At 41.7% G+C, this 26,895-nt stretch overlaps 1 protein-coding gene across 2 annotated transcripts in view; it reads right to left on the bottom strand.

The window, feature by feature from the left end:
• syndig1l (synapse differentiation inducing 1-like) overlaps positions 1–26,895 on the bottom strand; it is a 174,382-nt gene that overhangs the window by 127,033 nt on the left and 20,454 nt on the right. Inside the window, exon 1 of one of the 2 annotated variants that reach the window (XM_043697098.1) lies at positions 26,186–26,255. The exons of the other annotated variant lie outside the window; for it this stretch is intronic. The gene's annotated coding sequence lies outside the window, so the exon portion shown is untranslated. Of the gene's footprint in view, positions 1–26,185; positions 26,256–26,895 lie in introns of those variants that run through there. 2 annotated transcript variants of the gene reach the window in all.

Raw genomic sequence — 26,895 nt, forward strand, 5'->3', positions numbered from 1 at the left:
GGACAGTCACATGAGGAGACGTTTAGTAGGCTGGGCCTGTACTCAGTCGAGAGTGTGGTGCTGGAAAAGCACAGCAAGTCAGGCAGCATCTGAGGAGCAGGAGAATTGACATTTTGTGCATAAGCCCTTTGTCAGGATTCCTGATGATGGGCTTATGCCCAAAAGGTCGTTTCTCCTGCTCCTCAGATGCTCCTGACCAGCTGTGCTTTTCCAGCACCATAGTCTCGACTCTGATCTGGAGTATCTGCGGTCCTCACTTTCCCCTGGGCCTGTACTCATTAGAGTTTAGAAGAATGAGAGTCAATCTTATTGAAGCGTCTAAGATTCTTAAGAGACTTAGCAGGATAGATGTGGAACGATTATTTCTCTTTATGAGAGTGTCTAAGACCAGAGGGCAAAAGAGATTGTTCATTTCAGACAGAGATGAAGAGGAATCTCTTCTGATAGTAGTGAATCTGCAGAATTCTTCACAGCAGAGAAGCTATGTCATGAAGTATATTCAAGGCTGAGATAGAATTTTAATCAGTAAGACACTGAAGGGTTGTGGTGAAAAGGCAGGCGAGTGGACTTGAGGATTATCTGATCAGCCAAGATCTCATTGAGGGACAGAGCACACTCAATGGGCTGAATGGCCTACTCCTGCCCCTGTGTATTATGATCTAACCCCTGGAAATGGGTGTGTTTCAGAAGAGTTATTAAGAAGCACAACTTAACTTTTTCAAGTAGCTTCCTATCAGTCTTCACTTGATCACCAAACCGAAATTGGTTTAGCTCAGTTGGTTGGATTCTGGTGGCACGGTGGCTCAGTGGTTAGCACTGCTGCCTCACAGCGCCAGGGACCCGGGTTTGATTCCAACCTCAGGCAACTGTCTGTGTGAAGTTTGCCCATTCTCCCTGTGTCTGTATGGGTTTTCTCTGGGTGCTCCGGTTTCCTCCCATAATCCAAAGATGTGCGGGTTAGGTGAATTAGCCATGCTAAATTACCCATAATGTTCAGGGATATGTAGGCTAGGTGCATTAGGTGGGGGAAGTCTAGAGTAATCAGTGTAGGGGAATGGGTCTGGGTGGGTTACTCTTTGGAGTGTCAGTGTGGACTTGTTAGGCCAAATGGCCTGTTTCAAAACTGTAGGGAATCTAATTCTACTTTTTAATACAGCAGTGTGATGCTAATAGTGTGGGTTCAATTCCCATTACTGGTTTGAGGCTACCATGAAGGACTTTCCTTCTCAACCTCTTCGCTCATCTGAGGTCTGGTGGCCCCCAGGTTAAATCACCACCAGTTGCTTCTCTCTCTAATGAGTGAGCAGCCCCAGTGGTCTGCAAAGACTATGGCGACACAACCAACCAGAGACCACCCTTTTTGTTGGGCTGTATAAATCATTGTTCATTCTTAAATTCCACTATTCTCAGAGAATCACAGAAAATAACAACAGGAATAGGCCATTCGGCCCTCATGTCTACTTCGTCATTCAATATGATCATGACTGATCAACCAACTCAGTTTTCTCCCCATTCTCTTTGATCCATTTCACTCTAAAACCTATTTCTAACTCCTTTCTGAAAGCATTCAGGAACATTTTTGACTGCAACTGTTATCTGTCGCAGAGACTTCCATAGGCTTACCACCTTCTGGGTGACAAATTTTGCAGTGTCTCACTCGTACTTGGGTTATTCTGTACCCTTAGACTATCACCCCTGGTTTTGAATTCCCCCAGCATTGGTAAGATCCTTACTGTCAAGATTAGAGTGGTGCTGGAAGAGCACAGTAGGTCAGGCAGCATCCGAGGAGCAGGAAAATCGACATTGATTTTCCTGCTCCTTGGATGCTGCCTGACTCGCTGTGCTCTAATCTGGACTCTGATCTCCAGTGTCTGCAGTCCTCACTTTCACCTAACATTCTTCCAGTGGTTGACCCTGTCTAACCCTGTTAGATTTATATAGGTTTCTATGAGATCCACCCTCGTTTTTTAAACTCCAGTGAATATCGTCCTAACCAAACCAGTCTCTCTCTCTTCGTACATCAGTCCTGCCTTCCCAGGGTTCTATCTGGCGTCATCACTGATTGCAAGATGGAAATCTTCGAGAGCATGTTGTTTGATTAGTAATGTAATTATTTGAGTTTGAAAGGATGATGGGGTTGTCTTAAGAAATGGGAGCAGGAGTAGGCCATCTGCCTGTCGAGTTGCTCTGTCATTTGTGTCTGGACACAAGGGACAATGGATCAAGTCATATTTACCCACGTCATTGCGATTTAGTATGTTGGCCTCCTTGTGGCCAAACAAGGTACTAATCATTTTTCGTCACCCAATACACATTCTTCAAGTTTGGCTTTGACAGCAGATTCTGGATTGGTGGTGCTGGAAGAGCACAGCAGTTCAGGCAGCATCCAAGGAGCTTCGAAATCAACGTTTCGGGCAAAAGCCCTTCATCAGGAATAAAGGCAGTGAGCCTGGAGCGTGGAGAGATAAGCTAGAGGAGGTTGGGGGTGGGGAGAAAGTAGCATAGAGTAAAATGGGGAGTGGGGGAGGGGATGAAGGTTTTTAGATTAGATTACATTACATTACAGTGTGGAAACAGGCCCTTCGGCCCAACAAGTCCACACCGCCCGCCGAAGCGCAACCCACCCATACCCCTACATTTACCCCTTATCTAACACTACGGGCAATTTAGCATGGCCAATTCACCTGACCTGCACATCTTTGGACAGTGGGAGGAAACCGGAGCACCCGGAGGAAACCCACGCAGACACGGGGAGAACGTGCAAACTTCACACAGTCAGTCGCCTGAGTCAGGAATTGAACCCGGGTCTCTGGCGCTGTGAGGCAGCAGTGCTAACCACTGTGCCACCGTGCCGCCCCAGGTCAGGGAGGAGAGGGTAGAGTGGATAGGTGGAAAAGGAGATAGGCAGGTCGGACAAGTCCGGACAAGTCATGGGGACAGTGCTGAGCTGGAAGTTTATAACTAGGGTGAGGTGGGGGAAGGGGAAATGAGGAAACTGTTGAAGTCCACATTGATGCCCTGGGGTTGAAGTGTTCTGAGGCAGAAGATGAGGCGTTCTTCCTCCAGGCGTTGGGTGGTAAGGGAGCGACGGTGAAGGAAGCCCAGGACCTCCATGTCCTCGAGGTGGATGGCCTGATTTGTTGTTTGAATTTCAAATGTGTTAAAGGAAAAAAAATCCAACTACTACAGGAAACCAGAGTAAAAAATTGCCTCCAGGAGAGTAAAGGAACAATAGTGGCCTCACTTTGTTTAGGAAATGATGAGTCAGGGGGTCATTTCACTACAACCCAAGCACTGAGAGTGTTCCTTAGTGAGCCAATTTTAGTGCTCAGCTTGTGTATGTAAATATGCAAAACTGTTTTGTTTTCTGAAAAGCGATATGGTTGTCTGTCAGTTTCAGTTTGCTTCAAGGCAACCCACTGAGAATGAAAGGATTCTCAAATGTTCGGCTAATTAAAAGTGTTGGATGGGCTTTTACAGACCTGCTGTTAATGTAAACATCTGAGCACAGGGTATGTGACCAGGACAGCGTCTACCAATGTTGTCAATATGTTCCCACTGCTGCCTAACACATCAACACTGCACTTTGACCTATCCTACTGGCGTTAACATCACACCAATTACTGCCACGGAAGGGACAAAATAAGATGCAACTACTGGAAACCCATATTGGATGTCAGAAGTGTGCATAGTATCAATCAACTAAAACCACTTCTCATTTGATTCCACGTACATTCTCAAGGCAATTCAACAGCACTGTAAAAACTTGCAACAGATCAAACCAATTTTATCCACTAGAACAGTGCAGAATTCCAAAGAGAATCAATTACATTCACCAGCTTTGTCCAGAACGTCAAGAGACTGGACTTATCTTTCATTGTTATGAATTCCCGTGGGAGAACAGCCACCTTCATTAAGTAGTGATTGCAGTAAATCAATCACAGGTTCTTTATTTTACACATTCTTAGCAGCGCATAATATTTTCTGTGCATTCCCTCTTCTTAGGAATGCTACATACAATTTGGTCTCCCTGTTATAGAAAAAGTATTGTGCAGCTTGAAAGGGTTCAGAAAATATTTACAAGGATGTTGCCAGCGTTGCAAGGTTTGACTTATGGGGAGGAGCTGAACAGGCTGGGGCTGTTTTCCCTGGAGCGTCGGAGGTTGAGGGGTGACCTTATAGAAGTTTATAAAATCATTTAAAGGGTAGCTGAATGGGTATATGAGTGGGAAGGGTTTGGAGGGATATGGGCCTAATTTTGGCAAATGGGAATTCAGGACGTCTGGTCAGCATTGGCGAGTTGGACCAAAGGGTCTGTTTCAGTGCTGTATAACTCTGCGACTCCTATTTCCATTAGAATGTAGGTTCCATTCCCAGGTATGGACAATGGGCCAAACCCCATTCCATTTATTCATTTTCCAGAATCCAACTCTATTTGCATTTATGGAACAGGTTTTATGCTCCCTACATAACAAGATAAACTCAGAATCCTCACCCAAGCATAAACTGCGCTCCAATTATCCAGTGTTTCTTTTTAAAAATAAACAACATAGCTGATTCCATCAATCTACTTCTGGAATTGACCTAGAGTCAACAACACATGTCAGAGATCTAATTAGTTTTATGTAAAATGAATGCTTTTACTCATAGTGCTTTCTAGTTATCTGTGTTTCGATTGCATTTTGAATAAATGGATTTAATGGTCCATGGTACAAAGATTTGAGAGCTGATTATTTTCGCTTTTGTTTCTTTCCTGCTCCCTTCTCTTCTCTGAAAGGCTTTTGTTTTTTTAAGGATTTGATTCCAGGAAACTATTAAACCCTCTTCCAAGTGGTCACCTAAGCGATACATACAACAGTTGGAAGATGATATTGTACATTAGGAATGTGTGCACGATATCAATCAACTAAAACCATTTTTCATTTAATTCCATGTACAGTCTCAAGATAATTCAGTAGCACTGCAAAACCTTCTAACAGATCAAACCAATTCCTCTTGCTCACGCAGTGACAGCAAGGGTCAGTGGACAATTCTGTCTTTCGAGAAATGTACAGAAGCTGTTTCCTCTTGTGAAAACGGTAGAAATGAATGTGGTGTTTGAAAACTCTGCCTTCAATCTTCATAAGAAACTGAACATGTGCTTGCTGACTCCCCAGCATCAATGATTAGCATTCGATGTTTTAAGTGTAGCACTTCAGCGCTCTCGACACAGCATCCAAAGAAGTGAAAACAGACTTGTGAAAACAAAAGCACAGAACTGTGGATGCTGGAAATCGGAAACAAAACCAGGAATTGCTGGGCAAACTCAGCAGGTCTTTGGAGAGAAAGTGGAGTGAACATTTCGGGCCCAGGGACCCTTCCTTCAGAACTGAACAGGATTGTAGCTGTGCATTAATGTGATGGTTCCCCTGGGTGAGATGGCTTGGATATGTGTTAGAAACAGGAGATTATTTCAGACTGTTATTTGTCAGCAAGATTACAAACAGAAAAGGAGAAGATTCTCTTGAAACTCCTGGGTTGGAATCTGCAAGATTGGCAGGATGAGTACTGTCCATTTTATAACTGTGCTATCTATGAGTGGAACAAATGTTTAATTTACAGTGCTTTAAAATGTTGACTCCTTGCTTCAATTCTGGCTTCCAGCTCTCTTTACAGTTTGGACTTGACAAAGTAGATGCAGAAGGTTGGTTAACTTTGTGTGACAGTGTCAGATGAGAGGGCATATTCTCAGAACAAAATACATTCAAGACAGAGGTAGGGAGAAATTTCTTCCCTCAGAGGATTGTGAGTCTGTGAAATGTTTTACCGCAGAGAGGCATAGAGGCTGGGTCATTAAGTATATTTAAGGCAGAGGTAGACAGATTTTTAATCAGTGCGGGGAAAAGGCAGGAAAAGTGGAGTTGAATATTATCACATCAGCCATGATCTCATTGAATGAGGGAGCAGATTCAATGGGCCGAATAGCCTACTTCTGCTCCTTTCTCTTATTGTCTTTGTTTATTTCTTTGTGAGTCCACACGATGCTAAACCAATCAAGCACACTGAGCATGAACTGACTCACAATCAAAAACAGACCAACTGAATTAATGAATATCACAGGAGATCTGTCCCATACCCTTCTTTTCTACATCATCAATTTGACTGCCAAATCTTTTGAACAACACACCAATCCTCTCCTTTCCTCAATATCCTTCATTATAAATAATTAAAATTCATTGCTTTTTCCCTTACTTTTGTTGCCATCTATTTTCTCCCACTCCAACTATTTTCCTCTCCCTCTCAAACCTGATGACCCATTAATGCTGCTGCCGACTGGGTGTTGGTGGGAGAAAAGAGGCGAAGGAGGAAGAGGATTGGGGTGAACCAGGCTACTATCTTTTCCACATGAGTATTCCCATTCTCATGAGAATTTGTCTTTACATTAAGCAGGACCACAGTCGCTTATATTCGCAAACAAATTCGGATTGATGTGATGTTGAGGGACTCAAAGAACAGAGAATAAAGAACAAGACAGCACAGGAACAGGCCCATCGGCCCTCCAAGCCTATGTTGTCACTTTTTGCCCTTCCATAGTAAAACTGTCCTCACTTACAGGATTCGTATCCCTCTATTCCCTTCCTATTCGTGTATTTGCCCAGGTACGTTTTGGAAGCTGCTATTGCGTCTGCTTCCACCTCCTCTGGCAGCACATTCTAGGCACTCACCACCCTTTGTATGAAAAACATGCCTCACACATCTCTTTAAAATATTCCCCCCAACCTGCACCTTGAACCTGTGTCCCCTAGTAATTGACCCCTCCACTCTGGGGAAAAGCCTCATACTTTCCACTCTATCCATGCCACTTGCAATCTTATAAACTTCCATCAGGTAGCCCCTGAACTTCCTGCATTCCAGTGAAAACAAACCCAGTCTATCTAACCTTTCTTCATAGCTAAAATCCCTCATACTAGGAAACACCCTAGTAAACCTTTTCTGTACCATCTGCAAAGCATCCTTCTGGTAATGTGGTGACCAGAACTGTACACAGTATTCCAAACCTGGGCCTAACTAAAGTTGTATAAAGCTGCATCGTGACTTGACTATCCTTACTGAATGCTCCTTCCAATAAAAACACAAATGCTATCAGCCTTTTTTACTACCTCATGGACTGAGTCTACATAGATCATTTGGAGGAAAACATAGTTGGACTAATTAGTAATTTTGCAGACAACACAGAGATTGGTGGAGTTGCGGATAGTGAAGGGGATTGTCAGAGAATCGGTGGACCTGCACACCCAGATCCCTCTGTGTATCAATACTCCTGAGAGTTCTGCCATTCACTGTATAGCTTCCACCTGTACTTGACCTTCCAAAATGTATCTCCTTACATTTGTCTGGATTAAACTCCATCTGCCATTTTTCTGCCCATGCCTCCAACTGATCCATATCCTGTTGTATTCTCTGACAATCCTCTTCACTATCCACAACGCCACCAGTCTCTGTGTTGTCTGCAAACTTACTAATTAGTCCAACTATGTTTTCCTCCAAATGATTTAAGTAGACTATATTCTTTCATATAGACCTCTGGAACAGGAATGATAAATTGGCCTTGGAGAGTGTACAATGTATATGACACCCGGACTTCAAGGGAGAGGTTTTATGCATTAGGCCTGTTTTCTCTAGAATTTAGAATGTTAAGGGGTCATCTGATTGAAGTCTTCAAAATATGTCAGTAACTAAGGGTCACAATTTCATGACTGTCAGCAAAAGAGCTAAGAATGAGATGAGGATAAACATCTTTACTCAAAGAGTTGTTAGAATTTGGATGAGTGATGTGGAGATGGATTCCATATGAGGTTTCGAAAGAGAACTGGATATATATTTGAAAGTGATGAAGTTAGAGGGCAACAGAGAGAGGGTTGGAGAGTGGGACGAGCTGGGTAGCTCTCTCAGAAACTGGTACAGACACAGAATACCCTCTTTCTGTACTGTAAAATTCAATGAGTCTATAGTAACAGGCAAGATGAGATAAGTAAAGCTAAATTATTTCTAATCTTTGGGTATTCTAAACTAGGAGGGGTAGTCTGAGAATTATGGCCAGAATGTTTAGGAGAGATGTAAGGAAGCACTTCTACATAGAAAGGGTAGTAGAGGTTTGGAACTCTGTTCCACAAAACGTAGTTAATGCTGGATCAGTTGTTAATTTTAAATCTGAGATAGATTACCCTTTTCCTCTATTCATATGTCAGCAAATGGCAATTGATGTGTATGCAATAAAGGAACACTCCAAAATTACATTAAACAGTTTATTAATGAAGATGAATCCACAGAATTTTCCAAAGATTAATTCCAAAACATATTAAATGGAGTTTTACAGTAATCAGAACATTCTGGTCATTTTTAGCAGTATATTGTGTTCAAGCTCATATGTAATAGAAACCAACTGTTTACTCTCTAGTCGGTTATTATATGGAGAAAATGAGAGAAAGTAGCCCTGTGTGAGGTAACTTAAATGTGGTCAATAAATAGCAGTAGCCACCCTCAGTGAAGATATAATCTTCATGCAATCAAACTTCAGTCTGAGAAATAAGAGAGAAAACCATACTTTGGAGTTCAACTGAGGATTCTGCAGTGTGCTTCTTCATAGCCATGCAAACTCGAACATTCCTCAACAGATTTCTGTTAATAGTGTAATTTACACTGATGCTTTATTCTGCGTGATTTGAAGGACAGAAAGAAGTTGATGGAAAGTTCCCTCCATCCCGCTACTCTATAATAAGTGCACATTACAGTGACTGAATGACAATATAATGGCTATTCAAATAGTCTGAAAGTACTTCATAATGATGAATAGATGCAGTGAGAACACAGTGACCATTCTATAAAGCAACTTCCCATTAATGCTTGGCCAATCAATTTGTACGTGCTTTTTTTGTTGAGGGAGGAGTGTTGGTTAGGATGCTCTCCAGCCTGTTATTGAATCTTCAAGAGATCTTTAAAGCCTATCTGAATATGATTTTCATTTAGATACGTAGCAATATAGTACTTCGACAAAACCACACTTGAGTGTCAGCATAGATTACAAACGCAAATCCTTCAAATTCACTGAACCAGATTGAAGAGTGTTACTAACTGATTCAAGCAGACGGAAGTGGGGCCAAGTCTACTTACTGTTAGAGAAGTAACATCACAAATATTGGCAAATGTGAAGACTTGGAAATTAAAAACCTCGAGAGCTGAACCATAGCATTAGTGATCTTAAATGAATCTGTGCACTCTGTCACCATTTCTTTGATCGTCTGAGTGGTCTGTTACTCTCACCTGGTCCAGTAAGGAAGGGAACAAGCGCAGTTTCCCTTCAAATCAGATACAGAACAATGGCAAACATACCGCACATTAATGTTATCTCATTAAAACCAGTTTACTTCTAGATACAGTTGCCTCACATTGCTGGCAAAGACTGGGGCTTAGTCAAGATTTTCTCAACAAGAGAATCCCACAGCTCAGTAGGGATCAGTAAATTCTATCATTCTGCACTCACCAAATGTAACTGAAGCACATCTATTGAGACACCACCATGTCTTGGCTGGGGAAGCAGCAAGTCAGTTTCATTGATCCCAGCCAAAAGCCCAACAAAATAACCCAGTCAGGCTTATCCAGTGAAGCTGCATGATTTGTTGACAGCCAAGAAGGCAGCACACAAGCCAGCAACACACCAGCTCACTGAATCTATTGTCATGTTTCAGTTAACGAAGGGAGAATTTCCCCTCTTTACAAACAGATCTTACCACTGCTTTTCAATAGGAATATATAGGAAGGATGTTATTAAACTGGAACGGGTGCAGAAAAGATTTACAAGGATGTTACTGAGACTGGAAGATTCAATGTATAAGGAGAGGTTGTGATGTTTTTCCCTGGAGCGCGGAGGCTTGAGGGGTGACGTTACAGAGGTTCATATAATCAGCAGGGGCATGCATAAGATGAACAGCAAAAGTCTTTTCCCCACAGTAAGGAATTCAAAACTAGAGGGCATAATGTTGAGCTGAGCGGGGAAAGGTTTAAAAGGAACCTGAGGGGCAACTTTTTCACACAGAGGATGGTTGGCGTGTGGAACGAACTGTCAAAGGAAGTGGTAGGTGCAAGTACAGTATCAACATTTAAAAGACATTTGGACAGGTACATGAATAGGAAAGGCTTAGAGGGATAAGGCCAAATGCAGGTAAATGGCTCCAGTTTAGTTGGAGAAACCTAGTCGGCATGGACGGAAGGGTCTGTTTGCTTGCTGTATTTTGTACTTCTTTTGATCAGGACATGCGCACCGGAGACTGTATTCTACAGCAGCAACAATTGATGGTGGCAGCTTGGCTCAGGGTAAATAAAAATGCTGAGTAAATGCTCGGCTTAAAGATTGCTGTGGGTGGAATGGGTTTCAGTTTGTGGGGCAATAGCACTATTACTAGGTAAAAGGGAGCTTTCTCAGTTAGACACGCTCACTTGGATCTTGCTGGAACTGATGCTCTGATGAACTGAATAACTCAGGTAGTTGTTAGGGCTTTAAACTAATGGGATGAGGATTGGGGGCTATTAGAGATATTGGGAGGGGTGATATGTTGGCTTACAAAAGCAAAGGGATTTGGCATAAACTATTTTGATGATACCCATAGTTGGACAGAAAGGGACAGAGTTTTGTAAGCATATAAAAATGGTAGTAAATAGGGTTGTGGGCAGAGAGAAAATAGTAAAAGAAAAACAAATTAATGGCTTTGTACCTCAATCTACATAGTATTTGACAGAAAATGAAAGGATTAATTGATGCTAATGGGTATGATTGTATATCCCATTATGGAGATATGGTTACAAAGAGATCAAAGCCAGGAACTAAATATTCACGTGTATGTGATTTTGTGAAAGGGCAGTCAGGAAGGGAAGGGTAGTGGGTTAGCATTTTTAGTATGAGATGAAATAAGTATAATAGCAAGAAATGATCTTGGATCAGATAATATAAATCCACATGAATGGACATAAGAAATAACAAAGGAAGAAGACACTGGTGGGAGTCATCCATAGGCGTCTTAACACCAGCTGTTCTGTAGGCTAGAGAGTAAATAATGGGATAATGAGGAGGACATTTTAAAAAGGCAGTACGCTAAAAACATTAATCTTTGTTTAAATTGGGAAAAGTAAATTGACAAAAGGTGGCTTTGAGGGCAAATTCGTATAACGTATTTGGGACAGTTTCCTGAAACAATATGATTGTGGATCCAAACAGGGATCAAGTTATGTTGTATCCGATAATGTGTAATGAGGCAGGTTTAGTAAGTTATTTCAGAGTAAGAGATGTGCTCGGGCACAGTGATCACAACATGGTAGAATTTAGCACTGAGGTTGAGAGTGAGACATAGAGAGTGCGGTGCTGGAAAAGCACAGCAGGCCAGGCAGCATCTGAGGAGCAGGAGAATTGACATTCCGGTCATAAGCCTTCATCAGGAATCTCCTGAAACACTGGTTCTCCTGTTCCTTGGGTGCTGCCTGACCTGCTGTGCTTTTCCAATACTACACTCTCGACTCTGATCTCCAGCATCTGCAGTCCTCACTTTCACCCCAGTGAGAGAGTTAGGTTTGAAACAATAGTGCTAAACCTAAAATAAGGACAGTTACATAGGGATGAAAGAGTTTGGGATAAGATGCAGTTGAAGAACAAAGTTAAGAAAATAGTTTATGACTCACAGTAAAGATAGTCCCAATGAGGAAGAAGCACTACAGAGAAAGGATAGACCGTCAGGATAGCATCAACTTGAAAGAAAATGAACATACAATGTGACAAAGGTTAGTGGTAAACCAGATTTTGGGGAAGATTTAAACGTCTATAGAATATGACCAAAACAGTAATATAGAAGGTAAAAGTAAACCATGAAGGCAACATAGCAAGTGATATGTAAACAGACAGCAAGAGCTTCTTTAAACACACAAAAAAAGGAAATAGGAGAACAACATGAACATTTCCCCTTTAGAATATGAGGGCAAGGAACTAATAATGGGAACCAGGAAATGGCATTTGTCTCCATGGTAGAAGACACTGATAGTATTCCAAAAATGCTAAACAATTGAGGAATAAAGTGGGAGAGGGAGGAAATAAATGCAATAACCAGAGGAAAAAGTATTAAAGGAGCTAATAGGGCTAAAGGCTAGCAAGTCTCTTGGACTTGATACTAAAGGGAGTAACTATAGAGAACACTGATCGTAATCTTCATAAATCCTTAGATTCTGGAAAAAAAATCCCAGAGAATTGGGAAACCAGCAATGTAGCACTCTTATTCAAAAGGGACATAAACAATAAAACAGGTAACTATAGGCCAATTAGCTTAACGTCTCTCATTGGGAAGATGTCAGAGTGTACGCTAAAGGATTAATAGCACAACATTTAGAAATCCATAGTATTAGCATGGCTTCATGAAGGGGAAATCATGTTTGAAAACATTATTACAGTACCTTGAGAAGGTAACAAGCAGAATATATACAGGAGAACCAGTAGATCTAATATATTTGGACTGCCCACAGAGGTGTTTGATACTGAATTATAAGTAAGGCTACTTAATAAGACAAGAGCACATGGTGTTGGGAATTGTGTATTAGCACGGGTAAAGGATTAGATAACTAATAGACAACAGAGAACTGGGCTAAAGGAGTATTCTCGGGATGGTAACCTATAACTAATGGAATGCCACAGGGATCAGTGCTGGGGTCACAATTACTTACCGTATATTCAACATTTGAATGATGCAAGTGAAAATACTCTAGCCAAGTTTACGGATAACATGAAAATAATTGGGAAGTCAAATAATGAGAAATGAGTTTACAGAAGGATATAGGCATGTTAAATGAGTAGACAAAACCTTGGCAGATGGAAAATAATGTTGTAAAATGTAAGGCTTTTATTTGGGCAGGAAGAAGAGAGGAGTTGAATATTATTTAAATAGAGAAAGACTGCAGAAAGCTGCAACACAGAGGGATATAGTAATCCTTATGTATGGATTGCAAAGAAGCATCTAAGTTCAGTAAGTAATAAGTAATAAGAAAATGGATTACAAGAACAGTGAGGTCGTGATATTCTATATGAGGTAGTAGTCAGACTATATCTGGAATACTGTGAACAGTTTGAACCCCCTATCTAAAGAAAAGTTAAGTTGGTATTGGAGGCAGTCCAGAGAAGGGTTACCTGACTGCTACCAGTTATGGAGGGACTGTCTTATGAGGAGATGGTAAGTTTAGAGGTGGAGTTTGGAGTTTAGAAGAATAAGAGGCAACTTCATTGAAACATATGAAGATAATTAGTGGGCTTGACAGGGAAGATGTAGAAAGGTTTTTTTTTCCCTTGGGGGGAGTCTAGGACCAGAGGGCATAATCTCAGAATACGAGATCATCCGTTTTAGATAGAGATTAAGAGAATTTTTTCTCAGAGGGATATGAATCAGTGGAATTCTTCACTGCAGAGAACTATTGTGGCTGAGTCATTAAACATATTCAAGGCTGAGACAAACAGACAGACAGTAAGGGAATCAAGGATTAGGTGGGAGAGACAGGAAGGTGGATTTTAGGTGTATATGTCAGCCAGGAACTCATTGAATTTTCCTGCTCCTCGGATGCTGCCTGACCTGCTGTGCTTTTCCAGCACCATTCTGATCTAGACTCTGACCTCCAGCATCTGCAGTCCTCACCTTTGCCTTGACTCGATGGGCTGACTGGCCTACTTCTGCTCCTGTTCCTTATGGTCAGGTTTCGGTTTAATAATTACATTGTAAGTAGCTCAACATCATGACAAGTGTGCTGTGACTGATTGCTAAGTGTGCATCAATTATTATCAGGGTGTTATTGGTTTAGTGTGTGGTATACACCAAATGGTGTTTACCAAACAAGAAAAACTTCTTCTCTTAAACAAGTTGCAGTTTATTGCATGATAGCAACTCGGTGCACATCTTATTGGCATGATAGACACAATCTTAGTGATAGTGAGGGAAACATTGGTTTAGGTCTTACTCCTTCGAGATACAAAGCTGGTTACCAGCCCAAGTTCATCTGACATCACCATATTGGGTGATACACTCCTCAGCATTAAACCTTTGACACCCTTACACAATATCTTCCCATTGATCACCTTCCCACCCCCATCTTTCCTCCCACCCCATATTTAACACTATCTCAGCTCCCTTTGAAGTCTCTGTCTTCAAAATTAAGGTTATAGGGAAGTTTCACTTTTTGTGCCAGAAAGTATCAGACACATTCACCGTGGCTCCTTAGACAGCATCTTCCAAATCCACAACTGCTGCCATCTAGGAGAAGGGCAGCAAATACATGGGAACACCACCAACTGCAGATTCCAAGCCATTCAGCATCCTAACTTGGAAATATATCGCCGTGCCTTCATTGTCACTGGGTCAGGATCCAGGAATTCCCTCCCTAAGGGCATTGTGGGTCTACATACAACACGTGGATTACAGCAGTTCAAGAAGGCAGCTCACCACCACCTTCTCAAGGGCAACAAGGGACGGGCAACAAGTACTAGCCAGCCAGCAACACCCACATCCCACAAATGAATAAGTTGAAAGTTTGATCGGTCTCTTATTGGAAGGCTATTGATATTGATCCCATTCTTGGCAGGGTTAGGTCTTTAAGCCCCTCCACCCTTCTATTGCTTGGATTTTATTAGTGGAGGATGTCTTTTCTGCTGAAAAATGTGCTTGATTTTTTTTTGTAGTATCTTGGACCTCTGGAAGAGGGAGATTCCTCTTGTTGATGGATTCCTAAATCTCTGAGCCAAGCAATTTGCTTCGTCCGTGTGCTGAATCTATGAACATTAGTTGTTCCATCTCAGTGGTGTCTTCCATGGAATTGTACCACAGCTTCCTTCAAATTAGGCAGATTTTCATTCTCTTTCTGAATCTAGTCATATCCATGCTCAAACCCCAGCAGGTACTTTACTTCGACTTGTCACTTAACTTCGATGCTTTCATTTTCTCTCAGTGATTGTAGGTGAAGCCAACACATTCATATGCGCTGTCATTTTACACAAGAATTGTTTCTTGCTTGGCTCTGTCACTGGTACTATTGATTCCTCCTGGGAAGACAAAGACATAAAATGTTTTGCTTGAACTTGCATCTTCTGATGCTGATATCTGACTTCATTCTATCATTAATGAGCTCAAGTGGAACTATTCTGTTAATTAGCTCTCTTGTCATTTGTGTTTCCTTCTCAACTTTGCTGATTCTAGCAGTCTGAAGTCTCTTTAGTGTTGATAAGAGTGTTAAGCATCCATGTCAAACCTTACAGTCTCAGATTTCCATCATGTTGTTGATATAAAACAATTCTCTTATGCCAATATAGCTAATCACAACAGATTCTCAATTCCACTTGCGTTCTGCCATGAGTGTAAGAAAGCCCCATGAACTCCACTAGGGGTTGTCCCTTTGGTTACTTCTTCACCAAAAAGGTATTTGACCTGTTGCTTCATGACTGGTTGTTTCTGGAATGATTGTGGTGGGACTGCTCAACCAGTTTCTTCTTGACTAAGTTTAACTCCTTCAGGCATTTGAAGACGATTTTGGGACAAGACTTGCATTCCTGCTCAAGAGGGGGACTTCTTGATTGTAAAGCCCTTGTGTTGGCTACAATTTAATTTCAAACGATGTACGTCCTAGGCCATGTAACTACATCACCATAGTCTACAAACAGTACTCCCATGGGACACCATCCAATAGTATGGTGACATTAATTTATGTTATGACCCCAGTTGATATTACCACTGGAAAAATCAGATCCCAGAATGAAGTCTGGCTTGATGGTTTTTTTTCTCATTTAATGTATTTTACTAAACAATAGCACACCCTGTTGCAGGTTTGGTTTTAACAATGACAAAGAGGTTTATTGCACAAACAGACAAAGATAAAATCGAATAAACCAAATTGTGTGCATATAATGCAATCTGAATGATTTCAAAACAATAATTTACAATCCCATCTATTCCAACACTATCACTTCACAGTCCTCAAACACCAGAGATCTCTTTTCGGTTGTATCTATAGATTTGATCTGACTGTTTCCTTCAATTCTCTGTCACAAGAGCCTGGTATTCTTTTTTTTATTATTCACAACTGAGTTTAAACATTTTCTAAAGAAATATTTCTTCCCTGGAATTTTCAAAGTAAAACCATTACACTGAGGTAACCCTATTCCGAACTATTCTGAACCTTCTTTCTCCACTAGAAACTGGTCATAGAGTCATAGACATAGAATTGTACAGCACGGAAACAGACCCTTTGGTCCAACTTGTCCATCTTAAACTGATCTAGTCCCATTTGTCAGCATTTGGCCCATAACCATTTAAACCCTTCCTATTCATATACCCATCCAGATGCCTTTTAAATGTTGTAGTTGTACCCGCCTCCACCACTTCCTGTGACTCATTTTCCATATATGCACCACCATTGTTCCTGAGGTTCCTTTTAAATCTTTTCCCTTCCACTTAAACCTATACCCTTTAGTTTTGGACTGTCCTACCACAGGGAAGAAACCTTGTCTACTTACCCTACTCATGTCCTTCATGGATTTTATAAACCTCTATAAGGTCCTCCCATAGTCTCCGACACTCCAATGAAAATAGCCCCAGCCTATTCAGCCTCTCCCTCCACCTCTGGCCATGATGTGGAGGAACCGGTGTTGGACTGGGGTGGATAAAGTTAAAAATCACAACACCAGGTTATAGTCCAACAGGTTTATTTGGAAGCCGTAGCTTTCAGAGCGCTGCTCCTTCATCAGGTGGTTGTGGAACATAAGACCATAAGACACATAATTTATAGCAAGAGATTACAGTGTCATGAAACTGTAATGATTTATTGATCAAACCTGGATTGTTGTTAAGTCTTTCATCTTTTAGAATGGGTTGCAGGTTTCGGTTCATTAATATGTAAATCCCAGAACTTCTTTCAGGATGTGTCAGAGTGTCGGCATGGGTGCCACCTTTATCCTTGGGGTCACCATTCACTGTATAGATGACAGGTACTCACTTGGCCAACGTTGTCTATCTCATTTGCTGCAGGCTAGGATGCCCCGAGGCATGGTACATTGGCTAGATCGAGCAGATGCTACGGCACTGGATGGATGGACACCGCATAACAATCAGCAGCCAGGGGTGTCCCCTCCCAGTCAGGGAACATTTCAGCGGTCAGGGGCATTCGGCCTTGAATGTTCGGGTGACCATTCTCCAAGGTGGAGTTGGGACAGGCAACAGCGCAAAGTGGCCGAGCAGAGGGGATGGCCTCAACCGGGACCTTGGGTTCATGTCACACTACAGGTAACCCCACTGCACTATATACTCTCTCTCTCTCTCTGTCTGTCTCTCTCTCTCTCTCACATACGCACACATGTACACACACAAGCACACATTGACACGCACAAGCACACATACACACGCACTCTTAAATACTCACATGCTCATGCAAATCTCTCTCTCATACACGCACACATACAACCCCCACATTCACACCCACACACACACCCTCTCACAGGCTTATACTCCATCAAACCCACACACACACAGTTTACCAAGCTTTCACACATGCAAACACACACTCTCTCACGTGCACTCACACTCACAAGCACACATTCTCTCTCTCTCACTCTCTCTCTTATATGCATGCACATAAGTCTATGGGATGAATTTGTATTTGCAAAATTCTGTTTGTAGATACATTCTATTTTGTTAAAAAAAATGCACAGTCTGCAGACAGTCAATGCAGGCATCAATTTTGTAAATTCTACTTTAGAAATAGAATCAGTCTGCACAAGATTGGATACAGACAGACTCTGACCTCACACCTTTGATGCATTTTCTGAGCTGAGATGTCAGTTTTGTAATAAAATCTTAAGTTATCTCGAGAAGGTGACCTAAAGGAAATTCTGGGATTTACATATTAATGAACCGAAACCTACAACTCATTCGAAAAGATGAAAGACTTAACAACAATCCAGGTCTGTTCAATATATCATTTCAGTTGCATGACGCTGTAATCTCTTGCTATGAATTCTGTGTCTTATGGTCTTATGCTCCACAGCTACCTGAAGGAGCAGCACTTTGAAAGCTAGTGCTTCCAAGTAAACCTGTTGGACTATAACCTGGTGTTGTGTGATTTTTAACTCTAACTCTGGCAACAGCCTTGTAAATCTTTTCTGCATCCTTTTATATCAGACTATAGCCAGGTCTTCCGTGAACTGCCCAAAAGCTTTCCAATTTATGAGTTTTCCTAAATAACCCTTGATTCTTCTCAATCAAAGTAATGTTTTTCAATGTTTGGTTTCTCTAATTATAAAACTTTCACAATACAAACAGACTCACATTATCACTCCAGACGGGTTCAGTCACCTGGTTTCTGATGCATGCTGCTTTAGAAGTCATGACTCCTAAATGACCGACAAGTTGGTTATTATAACCCTATATCTTAAATAAATGATATATAACTAGAGACAAGAACAGAGTGATCTTGGGGGCTTGTCCATTGATCCCAGAAAGCCACATGACTGGTTAATAGGGTAGTTAAGAAGGCATATGGAATATTTGCCTTTATCAGTTGTGGTATAGATTATAACAGCAGGGAGGTTACATCAGAGCAAGACAGAACTTTGGTTTGGTCACAGTTGGAGTATTGTGCAGTAATACTACAGGAAGAACATGATAGCACTGGAGGGAGTGCTGAGAAGATTCACCAGCATGTTCCCTGCAATGGAATGCTTGAGCTATGAAAGGAGGCTGGATAAGCTCAGGATGTTTCCTTCAGAGTAGAGAAAGTAGAGAGGAATTTGATTGTGTAAGATTATTAAGGATAGAGTGAATATAAAAGAAGCTGTTTCTGTTAGGTGGAGGGTCAATATCAAGGGGGCACAATTTTAAAGCAGGAGGTTTAGAGGGGATTTAACGATTTATTTTTACCCAGAGGATGATGGGAAACTGGTAGATACTGCGTGGGAAGATAGTTGAGGCAGGAAACATCGCAACCTTTGGATGAGCATTTGAAATGAACATTCAAAGCTGTAGACCAAGTGCTGGAAATGATATGGAGATGTCGGTGTTGGACTGGGGTGTACAAAGTTAAAAATCACACGATACCAGGTTATAGTCCAACAGGTTTATTTGGAAGTGCTAGCTTTCGGAGCGTCGCTCCTTCATCAGGTGGTTGTGGAGTATAAGATTGTAAGGTACAGAATTTATAGCAAAAGTTTACAGTGTGATGTAACTGAAATGATATATTGAAAAAGACTTGGATTGTTTGTTAAGTCTCTCATCTGTTAGAATGACCATGATAGTTTCAGGTGCAGACTCAATAGGTTGAGGAGCCTCTTCTGTATTGTATGCGTCTATGATGCTATCACATAATTATCTTCTCTCCAAAAAGCTAGTTTTGGGAAACTTACTTATCCTCTGAATATGATTACCTTATTCTGTAGTAACATCTGTTCTATCTCATTAACATCCTTGTGAGAGTGTAACTATTTGTCATTTTGCTGCCCTGACACTGTGTCCTACTCAGTTTTGGAAAGTGACCTATTGCTTTATGGATAAAGCATTTCTTTTAAATAGCTGAGCAGTGCCTGTGCCTGCAAGGTTTCCTTGCTCTATAGCACTACCACTGACTTTTAGTCTCTGTTGTCTGGCTTCTCACATGTATATTTAAGGTGTTTACAAACCTTAAGATTTATTGAATAAATGTTGATAATCTCTTCTCTTACACTTTGCTTCCCGACTTCTGCTTTTTCCAAAGTTAAAGGTCACCCCTGAACCTCTGGCACTCCAGGGAAAACAGCCTATTTAGCCTTTCCCCATAACTCAAACCGTCCAACCCCAGCAACATCCAGATCTCCCTTTTTTTTGTTCCCTCATCAGTCTCATACCTTTAGTCTTCCACTTGACTTTGTTTACTTAGCCTATTAAATTTATCACTTTAATTATGGCTAAAGTGACATCTCCAGGCCTGTGACCCCATTTATAGATACTTCTGTGGTTCTTGATTTGCCTTGCAGTAGCCATACATGATTTCATGTATCTCAGTGGGAGGGAAGGAACAAATGAGGGAATGTTGCATGGGTGCATTGCAATCCTGGTTAACTATGACAAATTACCAACAATTGCCACAGTTGCTACTGCTGGATGAATGGATATTGAGTGTGTAATGTTAACAAATCAAACCCTACTCTCCTTCATATTCTTTCATCCTTACTATCTCTACACATGAAAATTTTGCATTGACAAGTATCCATTATATGCAAGAATTAACTGTACAAGTGTTATTGTTTATTGCCTAAAGCTTTCTAATGAATACAAATTTCATATCAACTTAAACTTATTTAATGTCTGTCCAACAACACTTGTTTATCTCCTAGGAGACCCAACTCAATTCGAGGCTATTAGATTGCAAATTACAGGAACATGCAAAACACTAGACTTCTGAATTGATGCGGGGCTCAGATCAACCCACAGTTTCATAATTATTTTTGATGCTGCTGATGATCACATAAAGAACCTCACTCCTGACTGGACTTTAAGGTCTGTGAGATGTTGTAGCTGCGAGCAACACAGCTGGCTCTGAAGGATCATAACCACATCAAGGCCCAGTGACAGTACAAGCATTCCTTTCACAAGAATACAACACCAGGTTATAGTCCAACAGGTTTATTTGGAAGTATTAGCTTTCGGAGTGCTGTCCACCCCAGTCCAACACCAGTACCTCGACATCATGGCTTTCACAAGAAGACCAACTCTATGTAAGCCTCATGGTGTAGCCAACTAGTTCCTGGATCCCAGCATCTAACCGTGAGGAAGGGACACTCTCCAGGTCTGTCAGTTTGAAAGACAAGTTCAAACTGGTCCCTGTTTTTGAAAGGAAATTAACTGAAGAAGGGGAATAGTTGAGCGAAGTTGTTGTCAATCTCTGGTGAGATTGTTGCGTGACTTTTCTCCAAAATATAGATTCGATTGACAGATGTGTCAAGCGTTCACACAGGCAATACTGTCTTGCCTTAAACAGCATGCCAGTGAGCAGTCTTGCTGAAGGTGAACCATATAACACAAAAGCTAACAGCGACACTTAAGATGGCACACACTTCTGGTGCCCTGGCAACCAACAATCTGTTCAGTTTTTAGACACAGCTCTTCCCAACGTAGAAAGAAACCATGCACTTTCAACATATTTTATAGCAAGCAAATAATAAGGGAGGTGATGTTGTCGTGGCATTAATCCAGAGATCCAGGTAATGCTTGGGAGACCCAGGTTAAAATCTTGTCATGGCAGCTGGAGTGCTTTGCAATAAAATAATAATTACAAATATGGAACTAAGAGACTGTGAAAAATCCATCTGTTTCACCAATGTCCTTTAGGGAAGGAAACTGCCATCCCTGCCTGGTCTGGACTACAGGTGATTCCAGGTAACGTGGTTGACTCTTAACTGCCCTCTGGGCAATTAGGGTTGGATTTTTCTATATGCTGGCCCAGCTGGTGACATCCACATCCTATGAATGAATAAAAAAAAATCTAATTTTTGTAGGATTTCAGATCTTTACATGCCCTAAAAATGAAAGCTGACTTCGGGGGAATAAGGCGTGCCAGGATTTTCCAGTGAAAGGTCTCAAACATGAAGTCGGAGTACAAGTGGATTTTTGAATCACTCGTCTACATGTGCCCACCTCACAAAGACTGTCTGTGAACAACATTCACTTTCAGTGGCTTTGTATGTAAGAAGACCCCAGGGATTAGCCTCGATCACAGATTAGTCTAAAGTTCATGAACAGATCTCACTCTATCAGTGTGGTGAAAGAGAAAGCATCACCAAGAAACCACAGAAATTCACCGATAATAATTAGAGTTAAAGTAAGTTTCAAAAAGAAATGTGATTTTGAATTAAAGGGTCACAGTCTGTCCAGCCTGCCCCGTGTTTCTTAAAAATTGGGGAAGCAGTTAGTTATAATTCAATGTCAAGGTGAACATTCACTTGCTCCAGCTCAGAATCCTGAGTGCTTCCATAAGATCACCCCTCCTTCTTTGAAATTATACCAAATAAAAGCCTAACCTGTTTGTCAGCTCGCTTGATAAGTCAATCGCTTCATCCCAGGAGTCAGCCTGAACTGCCTCCAATGTGTCCCACCTGCTTATGCTGTCCATTTTCATGTGTGCAAGAGCTCGACAAGTCAGTCAGCCTGGGAGTAGTCTGTGCGGCTGTTCATACCATCTACTTGCCTTCCCTGCCAGCTACTGTCTTTGGGGCTTGTTAGGAACTATGAGGGACAACAGTTTGAATCGAGCTGTCTTTCAGTTTCAGTAAATGAATCCAATCTTGTCATCTAATGAGTTGTCCTTCATCATGCAGGACTGCTGTTATCATATTTGGGTCTGTACTTTCCCTGTATGCTTCCAGGAGCCAGTAACTTTATGGGATCAAGTTGGGATGCAAGATTTTCCAAAGACAAAGGGGAGCACATTAGGGGTCTATCAGTTTGTACCGTCACATAATGAGCTCATAGATTTCAAGAAAGGGTGGGTCTCAACGAAAGCTAGTTTCTACATTTCTGATGCAGATGCCTTACTGGAGACCCTGATGTGTCTTCCATTTTGAGATTGCAAATGTAGCAATTGGTCAAAAGGGTGAGTGCTGGGAATGAGGCCAGATGGGAAGCAAAATGCTACCATACTGGCATCTACTTGACAATGTGGAAAATTGTACAGGTATGTCCTCGACACACAAGGCAGAGCCAAACCAACCCAGCCAATGACCAATCCATTAATCTACTCTCAATCACTGAAAGTAAAGCCACCATTGCTCTCTGATCAGAGAGAGATAACTGGCAGGGAGTTTAACCTGAAGGTCATCACACTTCCAGCAAGGGGCAAGGTTGAGAAGGTAGGACTTGATTAATATAGAACCATAGCTAATACAAGAAGTGAACCTATGCTATGTCACTCTGCAATGCCATCCAGCCAACTGAGCTATCCGAAAGAAGATGTCACTAACTGTGTTATCAAACAGCACTTAATAAGCATTAACCTGCTCACAGAAGTTTATTTTGGGTTCTGCTAGGGCCACTTAGTTCTTCATCTCTTCATAGTCTTGGCTCAAACATGAACAAAATATCTGAATTCCAGAGGTGAGGCTGACTATCGTTGTTGTCAAGGCTGCTCTGGATCCAGTATGGCATTGTTCCCAGTATGGCATTGGTCCCAGTGTGGCATTGGACCCAGTGTGGCATCGGATCCACTGTGGCATTGGTCCCACTGTGGCATTGGTCCCAGTATGGCATTGGTCCCAGTGTGGCATCGGATTCACTGTGGCATTGGACCCAGTGTGGCATTGGACCCAGTGTGGCATCGGATCCACTGTGGCATTGGTCCCACTGTGGCATTGTTCCCAGTATGGCATTGGTCCCAGTGTGGCATCGGATCCACTGTGGCATTGGACCCAGTGTGGCATTGGACCCAGTGTGGCATCGGATCCACTGTGGCATTGGTCTCAGTGTGGCATTGGTCCCAGTGTGGCATTGGATCCACTGTGGCATTGGACCCAGTGTGACATTGGATTCAGTCAGCCATAGTATCCAGTGCAGCATTGGATCAAGTGGGGCATTGGTCCCAGTGTGGCATTGGTCCCAGTGTGGCATCGGATCCCAGTGTGGCATTGGTCCCAGTGTGGCATCGGATCCACTGTGGCATTGGTCCCAGTGTGGCATCGGATCCACTGTGGCATTGGTCCCAGTGTGGCATTGGTCCCAGTGTGGCATCGGATCCACTGTGGCATTGGACCCAGTGTGATATTGGATTCAGTCAGCCATAGTATCCAGTGCAGCATTGGATCCAGTGGGGCATTGGTCCCAGTGTGGCATTGGTCCCAGTGTGGCATTGGATCCACTGTGGCATTGGATCCAGTGTGGCATTGGATCCACTGTGGTACTGCACCCAGTCTGGCATTTGATCCAATGTGGTATTGGACCCAGTGTGGCATCAAGGTGTCCTCACAAAACTGGAAGCAATGGGTATTAGGGGAAAACCCTCCACTGGTTCGAGTCATAGCGAGTACAAAAAGAGATGGCTGTTGTTGTTAGTAATCTCAGCTTGAGAACGTCTCGTCAGGAGCTTCTCAGTATTGATATTTTAATCAACCTGCTCAGAGATACTATGACATTCGTCCGGAGTAGGTGGTACTCGAACCTAGGCCTCCTAGCCCAGAGATAGGGATACTACACTGCACTATAATAGTCTTCAGTGCCATGTCTTCAGCCCAGCCACCTTCAGCTGCCTTCATCAATGTCTTTCCCTCCATCATAAGGTCATAAGTGAGGATGTTCACTGATGATTGCACAATGTTCCACATCGTTTGCGGCTCCCCAGATAATGAAACAGCCCAGTTTAAAATGCAGAAGGACCAGGACAATATCCAGGCCTGGGTTGACAAGTAGCAATTAACATAAATGCCACCACAGGTGCTATGCAATGATTGTTTTCAATATCAGAGAATACAACTATTGTCCTTGACATACAAAGCATTTACCATGTCTGAATCCACCACTATCAGCATCCTGGAGGTTTCCATTGACCAGAAACTTTACTGGACTAGACCTATAAATACAACTCACCTCCTGATTTCCCAAAGCTTATCCATCATTTACAATATGCAGATAAGGTGTGAAATGGAATACTCCCCACTGGTCTGGATGGGTGCAGCTCCAACAAAACTCAAGAAGCTTGACACCATCTGGGAAAAGCAGTCCATTTGATTGACACCACATCTACAAACATGCACTCTCTCCCTCACCGATGTTTAGTCACAGCAGTGTGAGCCATCTACAAGACACACTACAAAAATTCTCAAAGTGTCCTTAGACAGCCCTTTCCAAAGCTGTGACCTCTACCAACTAGAAAGACGAAGGATGTGTACATATGCCACATGGACTGAAGCAGTTTAAGAAGGCAGCTCACCACCACCTTCTCAAGGGCACCTACAGATGGGCAATAAATGCTAGCCCAGGCAGTGATGCCCATAGCCCATAAATAAGCAAGCAAAATCACATTTTTACCATCATTAGTTTGCAGGTTTTCAGGTTGTGTAAACCTATATTGACAGGAGTACCACATGATGGTTGCTGTCTCCCTGACTGTACAGATTACAAATAAAACTGTTCCCCAGCCTGCTGCTGATAACATCTGAATTTGAACAAATCTGTGATTAACTGTGATCGTCAGGGTGGAGACTTAACTCCAGATATTGAATAAAAGTTTGACACAAGGGAATATGCAAATAACATTCTTAGATTGTCAGCATAAAAACAGAGGAAAGTCTCAGATCATACATTTATCTTGCATTGCTCAAGAATGCAGTTATCTCAGTGTGGCTGGAGATCTTCAAGTGCTGGTCACAGCTGGAGACTTCTTGCTTTACACCAACTACTGTGAAGTGTCTTCGGCATCCCTCCAATGGAACCCCTTACTGCATTCTCTGCTACATTTGTATTTCATGGAATAGTAGATACAGCTAAAGTGCATAAACTAAGGGATTTGAGTAGTTTTGTTAATATTTATTGAAAACTCTCTCTATAAGTAATTGTAATGGATGACTTTGCTGTATTACAATTATGTTTAGAACAGGAATTGTCACATCTAAATTAACTAAAATCTGCAATACCTTAGGCATTGCAGACTTATTTCATATGTATACTGTGCACAGAGTTGGAAGAATCTGATAATTGATTTGGAATAGGAATTTGGTGAGAGTGGGAATTAGCCACTGTGTGGGAATTAGGTGTCAATTAATTAGGGGCAATTCTATTAAATAATAACTGCATCTTAGCTAATTGTTAATTATACTGTCACATTACTTAAGTAGCCAAATATGACAAAATGAAGGTAAGAATGACAAGTAATAAGGTATCACTTTGTCTATTTAGCATCGTTATTGGTGAGTATTAAGAGAAGGTTTGTAAGGATTTAATATTAGAGCAAGTAAATTCAACTCAAACGAAAACACATCAATTAATTAATTAATTAATATTTGCATTTAAAAATATTGATGAATGGTCATGAGATTAATTTCAGAACACATTCCATTTAAAAACAACCCACATCCACCTTTTTAATAAAGTTAGGGCTCCAGCAAGCACTTAGTTAAAAAAAAACTACCTACTTCAAATGCATGAATGAAATCAAAGACAAGGCAGTGTGTCAGGACTGTATTGTGCGGAACTCCAGTAATTGGTCTGTATTTTATCACATGAGTCTTTTCACTGATCAATATATTAGTGCTTGATTGCTTAAGTTTGTAAGTCATGCTGCAGTCAAGAGACTGACTCATTGCAGCTGAAGAAGATTTTAGAAACCTGGATCTCCCTGCAAAAACCATATGTTTTGGAACAGCTGAAAATTGTAAAATATTCAGGTATGATGGTATCAAATGGTGGAACAGGATCAATGGGTCAAATTACCAACTTCTGCTTCTCGTCTTTATGTTCTTAATTCCTGCAAATAAACTGTTTGCTCCTCTCTGCAATGCTCTAAGGTAAGTCAGATAAAATAAAGTACACAAAAAAACACAAAATTAATGCAAAATAATTGAAGGAATGAACATAGACTCCAAGATATTGTCCAAGCGGTGTTGATGCATTCAAGGATTAGTGGTGCTGGAAGAGCACAGCAGTTCAGGCAGCATCCAAGGAGCAGCGAAATCGACATTTCGGGCAAAAGCCCTTCATCAGGAATAAAGGCAGAGAGCCTGAAGCGTGGTTTTGTCCGAAATGTCGATTTCGCTGCTCCTTGGATGCTGCCTGAACTGCTGTGCTCTTCCAGCACCACTAATCCAGAATCTGGTTTCCAGCATCTGCAGTCATTGTTTTTACC

This window comes from Chiloscyllium plagiosum, chromosome 10 (genome assembly GCF_004010195.1).
Source record: "Chiloscyllium plagiosum isolate BGI_BamShark_2017 chromosome 10, ASM401019v2, whole genome shotgun sequence".
Taxonomy (NCBI): Eukaryota; Metazoa; Chordata; class Chondrichthyes; order Orectolobiformes; family Hemiscylliidae; genus Chiloscyllium; species Chiloscyllium plagiosum.